Source organism: Brachyhypopomus gauderio, chromosome 15 (assembly GCF_052324685.1).
Source record: "Brachyhypopomus gauderio isolate BG-103 chromosome 15, BGAUD_0.2, whole genome shotgun sequence".
Taxonomy (NCBI): domain Eukaryota; kingdom Metazoa; phylum Chordata; class Actinopteri; order Gymnotiformes; family Hypopomidae; genus Brachyhypopomus; species Brachyhypopomus gauderio.
In genome coordinates, this window is record NC_135225.1 from 5,932,313 (window position 1) to 5,948,308 (window position 15,996).

Below are 15,996 nucleotides of genomic sequence, written 5' to 3' on the forward strand. Positions count from 1 at the left end.
AAACATATTGTCTTTTTTAGCCAATACGTAAATGATGATGCCTGTTCTGTCAATCCTGTTATTTCCACAGTAATTAGACTTTACAAAGTCAAAAGAAAATTTTCATGGGACCCTTTGAGATGTGCCATTATTTTGGTGAGGATACTCTGTTGTGGCAAATTGACACTTACCTGAAATACCTGATTACAAGTTCCTGTTCCTTATCTTCTACAGACAATCCCTAGGCACACAGTTGTTTCCCCTGTGACCAATTATCAGATCACCTTTCTAGGCTTCCAGCCCATACGATTATACACCTGTGCCATAAAACTCTGAAGTGTTGTCTTTTCTTACTCAACAAGACAACACTAGTTGCATTCAGTCTCTGAAATGAGATGTGCCTCTTTCACAACTCAAAGGCTCTGAGTCAGATGCCTTTGCCACTTTTACCTTTTAACATTAACAGAACTTTTGTAGTTTCTCATTTTTAATGGCTGTTGTGGCCTATATGGATTCAGTTTTCTATGTAAAATATGTCTAAATCTGATTAGATTAAATATATATATATATATATGACATTAAAATGAATCAAAAAGCTAAGTAAAAATGTCAGTAATAAATAGTGGCTGATATGTGCTGATATCTGATATGTGAACAGTTGCAAACCTGTTTCAGTGGATTGGTTTAAACAGGATATGTTCTTTTATAAAATATCTTTATGTGACACATTTCATATTGTGCTTTTGTGCATCCATTCTTTTTGAATTTTTAATATCACAGCATCATCCGAGGGAAAATACTTAAGTAAAAGGAAAGCTGTTGTGAGCTGCAGATTTAGCAGTAGAGGCCCATGTCATTTTCATATTGATTAATTATCTTCCTCTCTGATGTTCCGGCTATGAACTGGCCTCTACTCTATCTCTGCGATATATTTTATCTCCCTCCACCATTCATGTACACATTTATTGGATGCGAGGACCTCAGGATTCATCTTTTGGCCACCAGAGAAGCATAACTAATGGCAACATTAGAGTGGCTTTGTGAACGAGGAGACCGGATGCGAGTTAACCAAGCAAGAAATAATCTAGGATTTTATATTCTGCATGAACGAGCATAGGATATGCCAGGAATAAATTTATCCTCCAAAATAATTTGGGAGTGAGTTTTTTCAATGGGATGATTTTTGGAGGGGGGATTGCAGATGCTGATATGGAAGGAGGGGGATTCCTATATGTCTGTGTGGCATTTTAAGCAGATAATTGCTGTCAGTTTAATGTTCTGTCGAGGTCAAATGATCTAGTTTGTGTGGGACCGCGGGTGTGGACGGGTTCCACGTAGACCTTCACCTCTCTTTGTGTACATTGAGGACTCGGTCTGTTCCCCTTGAGCCCAAACAAGGATTTTTCTGAACGGCTGACATTGCCACACAAGCTGTCTGCAGAATCCCCTTTAATTAAAGTGACATTTGAAGCTTTTCTTGGACACTAATAAACCTGGAAACCCATTAAGATCTTCCTAATTACTCCATGTGGGAGAAAGGAGGAACACATGGGCAGCCAGTGCTAGGGTAAGCCTGCTGGCATTTGGCCCCAGAAGCTTAGCGGCTCACAAAAGAAAATGTGCCCTCGGTTACCCATCCCTCCCTCCCAGCTGAGCTCTGCTCTGCGCCCCCTGTGTTTTCGCTCGCTGTGAATGGAGCTATATGGCATGTCAGTCTGAGTGTCCATTCATGGAGTGGAGGGAATGTGTGAATGAAGTCTCTTAATTAGTGAGGCTTCTCTGAGTCACCTGACTCATCATTAAGGTGGCTTTATGCAGGCCCTCTGTTTTGATGTGGAGAGGAAGAGGAGCGTCCTTTTGTGTCCGACGTGACACTCTCGGCACGGAAGAGCGGGAATGGAGGAATTTTCGTAAAGTGCACCCTGCAGAATTGAGAGAAACAATTGCTAAAATGTGATTTTAATGTGGTGGACTTCAGCGGTGTAATAATAAGCCTTGCTGTGATGCTGTCATGTGTTTCCTCACTTTTGACAAACTTTGTCTCTTTCTGCGTCTCTTCTGCCTTCTGTTTTCTTTCCGACACTCCTTGTCAAAGGATGAAGAACAAGCATTTGTTAGCGTAGCAGTTATTTGGTAGTATTAGTACTGCTGTTAAAATTAACATGCCATTTATCATTTCAGAACTGAGTGGTGACATTCATGGTTTTGTGAATGCATGTTCTGAATAGTGGCTGGCACTCATGTTATTGTCATCACTTATGATTTATAGGGCTGGAAGCGTTATTATAAAGAGACGCACACTGTACATTTTCCTAAAGCATTTAAATATGATTTAAACAAAGACTGCACATAGCCAGACCTTACTACCAAACAAACTGGTTCAGATGAAATCTCGTTATTGGAGTGTCTTTATATGGTGTTTAAGTCTAAACAGCCCCTGGCGTTCTCCTGAAGCGGGTACAAACAGGCTGATGTGTGTTTAGCGCATGTCCTAGTCGGCAGATTAATGACATTAACGAAGTTTCCATTAGGCCAACGATGGGGGGAGACAGGGGCGTCCATGCAGAAAGCCACATGACTGAAGCACTGATAAGAGAAAATGAAACACATCTCTGTGGGCCAAGAGGGGCCAGGAAATGCCACTCCAAATTAGCCGTCGGCCCAGTTTGTTGTTACTTCATTAGCCCAACAGCCTTGGGAAAAATAAAGAGAAAGGTTGCGACCTCTCTTGTGTCCAAATGGGAGGCCCAGAGGAGAGTCTCCAAAGTTTATGTTCTCTCTCTCTCTCAATCTATCTCTCTGTCTCTCTCTCCCTGTCTCTCTCTCTCGATCTGCCTCTCTGCCTCTAGCCCTCTGTCTGTCTCTAACTGTCTCTCTGTCTTTCTCTCGCCCTCTGTCTCTCTCTAGCTCTCTGTCTATGTCTAGTCCTCTATCTCTCTCTCTAGCCTACTGTATCTCTCTAGCCATCTGCCTCTCTCTCTCACTAGAACTCTCCCCCACATGGAGCACATTTATTTATGCTACAGACTGGTGGATTAAATGGACAGGTCTTGCCCTAAAACAAAAATGAAAAATACATTAATAGATAACCATTTATTTGTTTCTCTAAGTTACATTTCAGTATAGCTATCAGGAAACAGTGACATGCAGTGGCATGGACCAAGATATCCACTGCTTGTTTAGGAGAGAGCTGAGCTACTTTGTTTTGGTATGTAGAAGATATTTTTAAGCTCGAGTTCCACAGGTGAGGTACTCTAAGGTCTTTGTGTTGGTTGCTTAAAAAAAGAAAAAGAAAAAAGAAAGGGGAAAAAGTCCCTCTACTAGCTAAAACCTGAACAACCCAAGTTGTGATCAGGTTTCTGTGTTTTTGGGTCTGCATTAGCTTAGCATATTTGTGGAAAACAAACCCCCTTGTGGCATATAGTACAGCCCTTGTTGTTGGTAATGTGAGTGCGATTGCAGTTCCTCATTTAGCCATTGGTGACTTTATTAAAGTGTATAGTTACAGACCCCTGTGCCTGGGCCATTGTATTCTCACCCCTGGATAGCAGGGTTAAGTCCTCTGCTGCCTGAGAATACACAAAACACCTCTCAGTCACACCAATGATGTTTTAGCACACAACAAAGAATAAACCACCACTTTCTTATTTGCCCAAATGCCTAATTATTACAAGAAGTTATGCATATTATCATTATTTAAAATATTAGTTAATATTATTGTATTAATTGTTTTGGTTTCCAATCAAATGACTACACTTGAATATTCATAAAGGCTTTGAATACTTACATTCATAATTTGTTAATGGAATCTCTCACTCACTAGAGACTGTGGTGGGAAATTTTGCTTGCTATGTGTTGAGTTCCCAGAGTCTGGTTTTGCCAAGTGCCCTCTGGAGAGGATGACACAGCAGCCTGTCTGATCTCAGGTGCTAAGTGAGCATGTAATATTCACCTCTGGGCTGAAATGCAATCAGTGGCCAGTAGTTGGAAAATTATAGTGATGAGCACAGCTATCAAAAAGTGCTCTGTAATGCATGGTTGTGCTTGTTGCTTGCAGTGCAATTCATTGCCAGCACTGAGATATATATCTTGCTAAATAAGTGGCTGTTATGGGTAACGATCATTGATAAGCAAATATCCAAACTGTGCTTTACAAGAAAAATCTGCATATTTCTTAGGTTAGCAGTTTTGTAGGTTAGCAGTTCTTTTCAAATGAGTTTGTAAAAACAAGCATATATATATATATATATATATATATATATATATATATATATATATATATATATATATATATATATATATATGCACACACACACACACACTCTCTATCAGTGGGTGTAACCCTGTTACTGTTAATTCACTTACAGTATGTAGTTTGTCACAAGAGGTGTAAAGTAGAAGCGTGAAAACCTGGCTGTGTGTTAATTTATTGTGTGAAATTTGCCACACCAGCATAACACATTGGCTGGATGGGAGGAGGATGAATTGAGCTCAGCATTGAGTGGGGATGAGATCATAACAGATGATTTTTGCTCCTGGTGCTAAGCATGACTAGAAGATCTTTTAATAATGCAAGTACACCATAAGGCACAAGAACGATAAGGAATTAGTATTTATTATACAAATTGCATTTTTGAATGGGAAAAAAAGTTGTTGTATGTGTTGCTTTTTCAATTAGCTAAATATAATTCCAATTCCAATAAAGCTGTTGGTTCAAGTTTTTAAAAATTAATTAATTCATTCATTCATTTATTTATTTTAATTTCCCCCACATACTTTCGTTCCTGCCTCTATCTGTTCAATACTGCACAAATGTACTGAGATTACTGAACATACACAGCTGCCAGAAATACATTTGAGCTCAAGTGAGTAAAAAAAAAAGTAGTTTGTTGGTAGAGCCTGAAGATCCATTTTGTCTGATTGTTCTGTGCCGGGCCCACATTGCGAGAGCGTGTGTGTTTTCTCCTTGTCGTATCACTGGTGTCTGCTGGAGCCAGACAGCTCTTTAGCGGCGACGGCTATTGTTGGTGTCCTGCTCAGAACGCCGCTGAGTTTGCAGTACCATTGAAGTGCTTGAGACGGACTGTGTACAAGGAGTCAGCGGAGAGGACATCAGAGCTCCTCACTTAGCTCAGGCTCACTCAGAAGATTTGTGCTGCTCTTTTAGTTTTCTTTAAGGTCGTAGTAAACAGACATTAAGGAAGCAGACCTGACAATTTCCATTTATAGTATTCAACAGATTAGCCTGTGATTAGCAGCATGATTCTTGTTTTTAATTGTAACACAGTATCAACCACATCATTTATACTTTTGTGCAACTATTTTGAGTGGAAGTGATATATTAAGACAAAAATTAATCCTATTAAATCATTTATACACATCACTGCAAATGCGTCTTTCCTTTACCCTTAGGTTGCATCCAGAAGACTCCCATGATATATTCAAATCACCAAATAAACATATAGCCTGGATTTCCCCATACGTGCTCAATAAAGCGCAAGGTTATTGATTTGCTGCAGGCTTGGCTATCATCGCGCTGCTGTTCTCAGAGACGGGTAATGAAGACTCACTTCCTGAAGGGCGCTTGCGTGCGACCAGGGACCGCAGCAGACGGCCCCCTTGCATTTGCAGCCATGCGTTATTTAACTTTGTTTGTAATGCGCGACGCCGTTAGGAAGCCAGCAGCAGGACCCTACAGGCCGCGTTTATGGGCTCTCGCTGCACTCGGCTAAGTGGGGGATCAAGGTCATCTCTGAGCAGCGGCCGAGTGATGGGCCATCAAACGGAGCACTGAAAGAGCTCCGACAGACACAAGAGGGCTTTTATTGACCTGGGCGCTGTTCCTCAGGTAACACTGAGGCAGCACTGAAGCTGGACTCTTATCTTGCCCTCTCTCTCTCTCTCTCTTCCCTTCCCTCTCTCTTGCTCACTCTCTCTCTCTCTCTCTTCCCTTCCCTCTCTCTCCCCCTCTCTTTCTCTCTCTCCCTCTCCTTCTTTCTTCTCTCCCTATCTCTCTCTCTCTCTCTCTCCCCATCTCTCTCCCTTTCTCTCTTTCTCTTTCTCTCTCTCTCCCCCTCTCTCCTCTCTCTCTCTCCCTCCTCTCTCTCTCTCTCTCTTTCTCCCTCTTTCTCTCTCCCTCTCTTTCTTCTTTCCCTCTCTCTCCCTCTCTCTCTCTCCTCCATCTCTCTCCCCCTCTCTTTCCCTCTGTCTCTCTCTCTCCCCCCTCTCTCCTCTCTCTCTCTCTCTATCTCTCTTTCCCTCTCTCTGGCTGGAGTTACCTCTGCTACACTGCCTGCCTCATCCTGCTCTGCACCGCATCAAATACACTCACCGTCTGGAGAATTCAGGGATGGATGGTGCGATACAAGCGTGACTGCGGTATTTCACAGTGGCTTGGGAAGGTGTCCATGCACGTTACATTTGGTTATGTCAGATGTTAACATAAAGCATGACAAACGGAAAGCTAACCCGCACAATGAAAATAAAGGCAGACGAGGCCTTATTAAGTCTGACCATGAGCTGCTCTGATGCAGCACCGGTCTGGTGTGGGTGAGCCTCGGCATGGAAGCTGATTTGAGCACCAGCGACAGATGCCGTATGGTCGCCTGTATTCCCTGCTGAAAGGGAAGTCCCTGGGGGCTGCTGACATCTGACAGTACACCAGGGATCAGTGGTGACACTCTTGTCTCCCGATGCCATCGCATATTGTATAGCAGGGCACATACACCCTGGCCTATGCTGGAAGAAGCTCTCGAAGCCGATGTCACCTGTCAGTTTATGGGCATGGTTATATCCTATAGGTTCTACATTTACAAAATTCTTCTGAATGTATTAATTGTATAATGCAATAAATTGATTTTTAGTTTTGACTTGTTGGGGATAAATAGGGAAAATGCATAGGTTGGTGCTGCTAAAGCCATGTTTGTGGTCTCCATTAGAATCATGTATTTTTCAGGCTGTTGCTTCATTGATAGACACAGTGTACATGTTGCTGCTATGTGGCACTAACCTACAAAGAAATCCTACAGATAGCCTGAATGATGAAAACTTTATTGAGGCATATTCAAATGAATGGGTCATTTAAAAAAAATAATTATAAAAAAAAATAATTCAGTCTACACAACATATTAGTTTGCATACATACTTGAGAGGACCAACCGTGAAGGTGCATGCGTGTTCAAACTTACAGATGTCGAGTGTTCATGTTTGTTGAGAGTTTGGGTGCAGCGTGCAGCGTGATGTTTGCTGGGTCACGCTGGTCTTGCTCCTAGCCCTGTGAACTCTTGCTTTCGTCTTTCGAATATCAGACACAAATAGGATGTAGACAGGCAGGCTGCATTACTTCTACATACTTCTGGTTGGGGCAGTGGGGAGCGTTTCAGGAGCAAAGCTGCATTGCCCCTGTTTGGCCAGCTGAGGCCATTCTTTCCTCAGATGGGGGAGAGAAGAGAGAGGACACACAGGCTGAGTCTGGCACTGCCTGCCTCCCTCCCAGCACTGGGGGAGTGACCTACAGTCTCCCATTTTACTAAAGACTACAGATTTAACCACTCCCGCATAGACAGTGGTTTGTCAACTGTGATTTTGGACATCAAGCTTACATTTTTAGAGTGTTGCGCTGAACAAATATACCAATGAACTAAATTCAGACTTTCTAGCTGTATAAGTGACCTGCTCCTTAAGTTTAACCCAACTCTAGGAGACTGTTGGTCCCTGTTTTAGTGATGGTGCGCTCCACTGCGGGCTAGCGGGGGCCAGAGCGGAGGAGCCCCACACGGAGTTGCGGATTGGAGGCAATTTCCCTGCTGAAAGGTGGCCTACCTGCGCATGCCAGGCCAGGGGCAGCTGCATGTCATTTCTGTCCCAGCCGCCCAGGGTCTGTCAATTAAGGGAACACAGGGCAATCTGTGGCCACTGAAAGAGATCCCCTCACCCTGCTTGCTGGCGGAGAGATGGCTCTTTGTTCCCTGGCATGTCTCACATACTTTCAGTGGCCAGATAAGCTTGGGCTCCATGAAGCCCGGCTTTATATTTGGCCACTGTAATGTCTCCGTAAGGGCAGAACATAGTTAAGAAAGCAGGAGCAGTGAAAAGGTAATATTCCCCCCCCTCATTACTGGGTCGGCAATAAAAGCCACAGGTTAGGTGGTCCCAACGTCTGGCTTTGAATATTTGCTGAATGATGCTCTCTCTCTTTCTCTCTCTCTCTCTCTCTCTCTCTCTCCCTCCCTCTCCGTCCCGCACCTCCTCCCATCAGCGGTGTAGAAATAAGCAGGGAAGCTAGAGGGCGGCTCGGCTGTTTCCTGAAATCGGATTAGCAGCTACTCTACACTCAGATCTGCAGGGGACGGGGCTTTATTTCAGCCCGGCTCAAGACCACCCATCAGGTAAACAGGTACATTAACGTTGGCCTAGAGAGAGACAAGAGGCAAAGCATGAGAGGGAGTCAAAATAACGACAGGCAGGGAGTGATGGAGACCTGCTCTGTCAGATGAGACAGACTCCAGGAGGAAGAAGGGCCCTCGCCGTTTTGTTCCCCGGAGATTTCTAAAGAAATGTTTATTTGTCCTTTAAGAGCAGGTGTTGTACGTACTTTATCTGTATACATATAGCACATAGTTTGGTTTTTATTCAATTTTTTTGGGACACAGAATCTCCATTAATTAATTTTTTTTCTTTATTTAAAATGAATGATTGAACAAACAGACAAAAAGACAACAAACATGGAGAAAAACTATTTTTTCATTGTATTTCTACAAATGTTAAAAAAATGTTCAGTCCAAAAATATCATCAAATAATCCAAAGCTTAATTCACGTTTGACACAAAAAAGCCTTTTTTGGGCACATATTAATTTTCTTTTGCCATTTATTTTTGGTGCTTTTCACACGCTGCATCCTCCAAATCCCCCCTGTGCCATGATATCTAAAGCCGGACATGTCACGGCACTACCAAAGCATCCTGCAGAAATCCCTGAGTGCTCCTGAAAATGAGTTTTTGGCAAGTTGCTTGAAGACATGCTCTTCCCTGCAAGTCACCCAGGCTTTGTTAGCATTGCTGGCCTGAGCTCGGAGCCTTCAAGACACCCATTATGCTTGACTCAGTGGGGCAGAAAGCACAAGAGCCTGTACTGCAGTCATGTGGCCACACTGGCATTATACACAGTTCAGTATTAGATATTTTGTGAGTCATATAAACAGAGCAGAGGGCTGTGAGGGTGCCTGGAGAAGTTTTGATAATTGGGAGTTATATAAGTGCCCAAATCCTCAGTGGAGGTTTGGAGGACGTTTTTCTTTTTTCGTTTCTTTTTTCCTTTTTCATTTTTTCTTTCTTTCCTCCTATTGTGTATTTTTTGAAAAGCCAAGAAGGCCTCACAGTGGAGGTGACAAATCCTTTGACATAAACTGTTGTGTAAAGGTTGGGGGCAAAGCAGAGTCCTCAGGAGGAAGGCTACTAATTGCTCCAGTCGATTAAGTTTCTTTTTCTTTGGTCGGTGTTTAACGAACGGAATGAGTGGCGATGTTTGTAGTGGAGCCTTGTCCCGCCCTCCGTGCTGTTGTCGCCATGCTGAATGGTTCATTCGCTGATGTTGTTGTCAACATTCACAGACGTGTGTGTGCCGGTTGGGGGCCGGCTGGGAGAATGGAGATTTTATTAATCAGTGATGGGCAAACCACACTACGGTCAGCTGTCAGAAGGGGGGGGGGGGGGGGGGGGGTGCTTCCTCCAGGAGGGAAACAAAGCAGTTCTGATTTGCAAGATTCTGTTGATACAACATGGCACTTGGGAGCGTTTGGTGTTTGAAATGCAGAGATGCACGGTTCTCCCTTGTGTGTTAATGCATGAACTGTTATCAAACCTTGCTCTTGTAGTACTTTATATGTTAATGGGATTCAGACAGGAAAAGAACACAGATGTAATTCAGGACCAACATGAGTATTTTCATAATGCACCATTGGAGATGGAAGCAGCTGGTAGACCTTATAAAACTTTGCCTGAAATTGTGAATAAACAGAATGTCAATATTGTGTAATGTAAGGGAAAGTGTCATGTGTCATTTTCCTTGTAGTCTAGATTAAATTAGAGAATTTCACATTGTAGTTTGGTGAGAATCACCTCATAGCACAGATCAGTTTACACCAGGATAATTTGATTCAATGTTTTTTGACTAAAGTTATTGATCGTTCTCCAAAACCTAACAAAAATAATGAAAGAGTGAGTCTTAAATTTCTTACGTTTCGCAGATGCACCGTGAAAAAAAGGAAAAACAAAAATTGCTTGCTTGTCTGTTCATGTCAACATGGCAAGCGAGAGTTGCCTAATGCCCTCTTGTTTGCTTTTGGAAACACTTCCACATCCCCCTCCACTTCTGGCCCCAATTATAAACTACATGAATTTTTCCCAAAACGTGTGCGTCTTCCTGCCCAGCGTGGATCTGTGCTCTCAGGCTCTCTATCCCCAAGTTGCCCCAGCTGAGAGAAGGAGAGATGGAGAGAGAGAGAGAGAGAGAGAGAGAGAGAGAGAGGAAGGAGGGCGAGCAGCTGTAAATGGGAGGCAGGCCAGAGCACTCAGGCATGACCCTGACCATGTCAGGCCGTGTGTGCTGGGGGCACAGAGCAGAGTGCCTCCAGCAGTGAGCTCCACCAAGCCCACAAACAGGGATTTAGCTGCCAGCAGACACTCCTTCGTCCCCTTTAATACACAACACCCTCTGCCCGCTCATCTCCTACATAGCTCTGCATCCCTGTGACTTTGGGGATATGAGATTCTGTCTATGCGCTTGTCCTAGGTAGCTTAGAAGTTAAAGTTGCCACTTCACTCTCCAGTTGCTAATTTTCTTTTGCAGCATGAGGCCAGATTGTTATTCCAAAATAAGATGATATCAAATCTATGGCTTCTCCCAACCATATCCCAGGACACTTGCAGCATGTAATATCTTCATTTTTCATAGAATCACATGAATTCCATTTTTTTTGTGCCTGATGTTACAGATCATTATTTATGGGCAATGTGGAGGGAGGGGTTTGGTTGACGTCTAGTGCTTACAGTGGTGAAGGTGGTGTTTGGAGTAGGTGATGGACAGTGAATCATGAGGGTTTAGAATCTCCTGCAGCACACTATAGACAGTAGGGGCTTGGCTTATGTCTGCGTGGGCTGTTCTCCGCGGGTTGCTGGACTCACCCGTGCCTGCTTGGCATGGAATTCTGCTGCTGAGATCGCCGGCCTTGGGCAGAGGCTACTGGTTAAGCATTTTCACGGTGGATTTGAAATCAGATTATATATATTGGTTTGCTCAATTGACTTAATGGATTTTAAGAGACTAGATCCTATTAATAAAAAGGGGCTATCCCCGAGGCCACGCGGCTTGCGGTGGTGGACTAATCTGGCATGCAAATTAAATCCTGTCCCAATATGCTTGTCCGTTTAATGCGATCCATTACACCGTTTTTATTTGTTTAGATCTAATATTGTTTCAGATATAGGCCTCGAAACTTCCAGCCCGATGGAGGAGCGACCGTAATTACTTGGGAAGATGAAGTGTGATCCTGGGCTCTGTGGGCCTGTAGAGGAAGCCCATCACACTGGAGCAGCACGTCATATTCAGTCATTTCTTTATTTTAGATCCACTCTCATTTTCCCTCTATTCACTGCAGCTCTCTGTGGGGATTACCAAGCAACAGCCACTTAGGACTCTAATCCAAAAGAGCACCACTGTTTGGCCTGTAACTGAGCTTATCCTGCCCCCCCCCCCCCCCCCCCCCCCTCTCCTTCTCCCTTTTTTTTAACTAATGAGAGACTGCATTGCTTTACATCTCCGCCTCCTGTGTCTGTGCGCCTTGTCTAATGTCGAGAGTGCGCAGCCTCGCGCATGTCACATCCGCTAATCACCATTGGCCTTAATGATGACGGAGATTATACAGTGCACAACACTTGGGCTCCCGGCCTCTCTGGCGGTGTCTTGGACGAGGTTCACACACCTGAACCAGCAGGCACAGTGCATTCTGATCAGGAATTAACATTAAACTGACTTGGTTAAGAAAATCTCCAGAATGTGTGGTGTGAGTGACTAGTGACTACACATGGCTGTTATGGGGCAGATCAGGCCGGTTTTCATTTTTTAGAATCTGAATCACAGGTACAGAGAATTAGTTCCCAGGAATGCTGATACAGTACTTGAGGTTCAGTCCCCAAGAATCATTGAATCAGTAACTGAGTCAAACATTTAATAATAAATTATATCTTAATAATAAATACTGCCTGCCCTCCTTTCTGACTCCTTATTTAAAAGAGTCACTTGGTACTATTAAAAATGTTTTGCCTAAAGATCTATTGGACAGCCGTGGAATGAAAATATACAATGTTTAACATATTGACAGTTTTAAGTACACTAATAACTGCATTTGCAATAGAAAAAATAATTAATATGGAATATTTCCTGTTCTTAGATATCAACATCCGGCCAAATAAAAATAAATAACCACCTTTCAAACAAAGGTGTGCTCAGGAGTGTGCACCTCATTTCAAGCACAATTAACTTGAAATGGAGTGCTGCTGGATCAATAGTCCCCAGTTGATCCAGGGGGCTGTCACTCTATGGAAATGGCACACATATGGTAATACCCTCAGCTTAACAACAACTTAGAGGATTTACTGTTGCCGTTTTCAGACCAACATGAATAACAAACAGTCGCCCACCCCCTGGGAGACATTTTGTTTTATTCCAGCCCCAATTAATCTTTCTGGGGGAGGATACCATTTAGGATAAATGAAGGGGGAGCTAAGTAGGTTGTATTGAGAATCTGAACAGTAAACTATGCTAATTTTGAAAATTATAACTAAAAGAGCATTTTATGTAAATTATATGCAACTCTTTTAAGCGCCATTATTTGTTGTGATAAAAAAGGTTTTGCATTATTGTTTCAGATGATGTACTTTGCAACACAATCCTCTCCTCAGAGCCAGAGTGTAATACTTGGACCTAAAGACATTAACTATATCATGACTTGGCTTCTAATGTGTTTCAGTTGCCCTGAATCAGACTTAGCCTAGAACTCTAGTGAATGCGTTTCACTTTCCCAGTGTGTTTTACCCACCACAGAGAAGTTCATTATATTCTAAGACTTCAGTGTCATGGACTTTTGTAAGGTGCGTGATGTGCAGAGTTCTTTAGAGCTTGCTGAGGTTGGCCGGGGCAGACAGGCATATAAAGAGGGCTGCCATCTTAGATGATGAGGGAGTTGAGGCCAGTTCCCAATTGATTTACTTCAGGTGTGGAATTGATGTAGTCCATTTACGTGAAACGTGGCTATTGAAATTGAGTATGCGCTTTTGGGGCCTATATTAGAATCGAGCAGTGTGTGTCGAAGTGCACTCTGAGCCACGTGGCACGTGTGATCAGCCATCAGCAGTGGTATATACTGTCTCCCCATAATGTTAATTGGCTTTATAGCTACAGCATTAGGGGCAGGTGTGGGTGGGTAGTCTATATTTGAAGGGTGTGCATCTCTGCTGCAACCCTGACTCACAGGTCACGGAGTACAGTGGGCTCTTCCGTCTTTTCCCTCCCAGGGTTCTCCTGAGCTGCCAGGTGTGAGTGGAGAGGGAGACAGTCAGCACAGAAGCAATTCCCTGTCCCCTCTCCCTGGGAGTATGTTAAACCAAATCTAAATTGGTCCTATGATTTCCTCAGTCGCCTCCGATGGAGAGCGAGTGATGTTGGTAAAGAAATGAATAAATGAGGAGCAGCACTGCTGCAGGGCCAGTGTGCCGAGTCTCTGCCTTTATCATGTAAATCAGAGAATCGGGAGTGGGTTAGGAGGACAATTCCCAAGCCGCCACTTGAGCGAAATGCAACTTTCCTGTGCTTTGAGGGCCCACAATGAAGAATTTATTTGGAAGACTCAGTTTTAATTTAAAAGGAGCCAGCAGTGACTCAAGGGAGCAGGAGTGTGTGTGTGTGTGTGTGTGTGTGTGTGTGTGTGTGTGTGTGTGTGTGTGTGTGTGTGTGTGTGCATGCGTGCATGAGTGTGTGCATGTGCTCTCAGGAGGCAGGACCAACCTCCACTGACTTTGCCCCCTCTAACACATCATATCTCCAGTCCAACCAGTGTGGGTATGTCAGCATGTGCTGCTGATACGTCTCTGCAGCTTTTTCCAGCAGGGAATTCGCCAGACTGTTTTTTTTTTTTCTTCCTCAAATGAAGCAGTGCGATTCAGTTTCGCTTATTATGTTTTAAAAAATTCTCTCCCACTCCCTGTGAGTAAAAGACGACTCCACTAGAGGCAGCACCTTGAAACTGACAGCTGTTACTGCACCATCTGGTGCAGATGACAGACAACAAAAAGGGTTAATATCCTATGATGTTTTCTGCTGGCACTGCCTCCACAGCCAGTCAAACTGGGCTTATCTGTGCCAGGAGGATGTAGCATCCAATAGGAAATAAACCTCCATTAGCCTAGCACTCTGGACGGGGATGTAGTTCACGCGGTGGGTCAGACATGTTTGGGTCAATGCCAAATGGAGTCCAGATTCATCATACAGCAGGCTGTTTCCTACAACCCGCTGTTCTAAACCCTGGATGTGTTGAAGAAGTCAAATAAATCATTGCGACATATTTACAAAATTTTCTGACATAATATTAATAACTGTGATTGAGAAGTTTCGTCGGTGCCTTGAGTGCCTGGCGGATATTTGCATGACGTCTACAGTATGCTCTCCGCCTGTGCTTTTGATTTCACACAGTGAGTTATCAGTGATGTCTATGAGTCCATTATACATTGACCACAGATGTAAATATATAAAACAATGCGGCACACCCTGTACATTTATGGTCTCTGGGGGGGACAGACCCTACTGAAATTAATAGGCCTCCTGCAGTTAAATCAGCAATGATAAAATAATACTAAAGATCCCTGAATAGTTTGACAGACAGGGCCAGAGACTCCGAACAGCGGGTAGCTATTACGCAGTGCAAGAGTGCAGGAACATATTACAGACCCAAGACGCCACGTCAGAAGTATCACACTGCTGTGGTCACTGGGACCGGGGACTCATTTGCCACAGACCTAGAACCTGCCAGTCATTTTTTTGTATTTATTTGCATAAAGAATACACGAGGGCAGTGTTAATTATAAGAGTGTGTTTATCAATTTTTAGATTTAAGGTATTAGTATATAATTGAATTATTAAGGTGTGAGTGTGAGGGCTGGATTCTCATGTAATAAAAAATACTGCATATGCAGCAGTATATTTTTTATGGATATTGTGACAGGACACGAGACTGGAGTGTGTTAGAGTTCGTAGAACTGGTCTGTGAACAGAATATAGCACATACGGACACTCATTTGCCCAAAGGTTTAATGTTGACAAAAAGCTAACAAATATGCCCATAAATATGTGCTTTAGCTGGAAGACAGGCTTTTTTTAACCAGTAGCTCATTTAGCATTCTGTGGAATGGTTCACAAAATGGTCCAACATATAAAGCAAGCAGTGGGGGGTAAATTAGAGCTCTGAGATGAATTATCATACAATTAAAAATTCCAGACTGTGCCAAAAACAAAACACAATATGGAGCAAATCGATGCACTTTTTTCACTTCTTTCTTCCTCCTTTGAAGTGGTTTATTTTACTCCAGATTACTTTGTTCACATGCGCTATTTGGCAGCTGATTTACACTTTAAGCCGAAGGTTGCACGGGAAACGGCACGACGTGGGTTTTTTTTTTTCTTCTCCAGCCTAAAGTACGAGAGGCAGTCGCTGGTTAGTCTGAGTGCAGTTACACGTGTGTCGGGATGCTGGAGAGAGCGTTGGCCATGCTGAACTGAGCAGCTGTTCTCCTCTTTACCTTACATCCTGCATTATGTGTGTAATTCAGCATTTGAAGTGTGAAATGTGGATGAGGTGGTTCTTTCTCCATGGCTGGAGGCTTCCTCTGTAGTAATAACGAAAGCAGCATGGCTCTGGCCACATGGTGAGATGAGACTTGTGCGATGGTCAATAATCTATTACTGCACATC

The 15,996-nt window shown here is 43.4% G+C and overlaps 1 long non-coding RNA gene across 2 annotated transcripts in view; it reads left to right on the forward strand.

Moving 5' to 3' along the window:
* Positions 1 to 15,996, forward strand: part of LOC143476295 (uncharacterized) — a 42,049-nt gene that overhangs the window by 7,137 nt on the left and 18,916 nt on the right. Inside the window, exon 3 of one of the 2 annotated variants that reach the window (XR_013121260.1) lies at positions 8,237 to 8,366. The exons of the other annotated variant lie outside the window; for it this stretch is intronic. This is a non-coding gene — a long non-coding RNA (uncharacterized LOC143476295). The remainder of the gene's footprint in view (positions 1 to 8,236; positions 8,367 to 15,996) is intronic. 2 annotated transcript variants of the gene reach the window in all.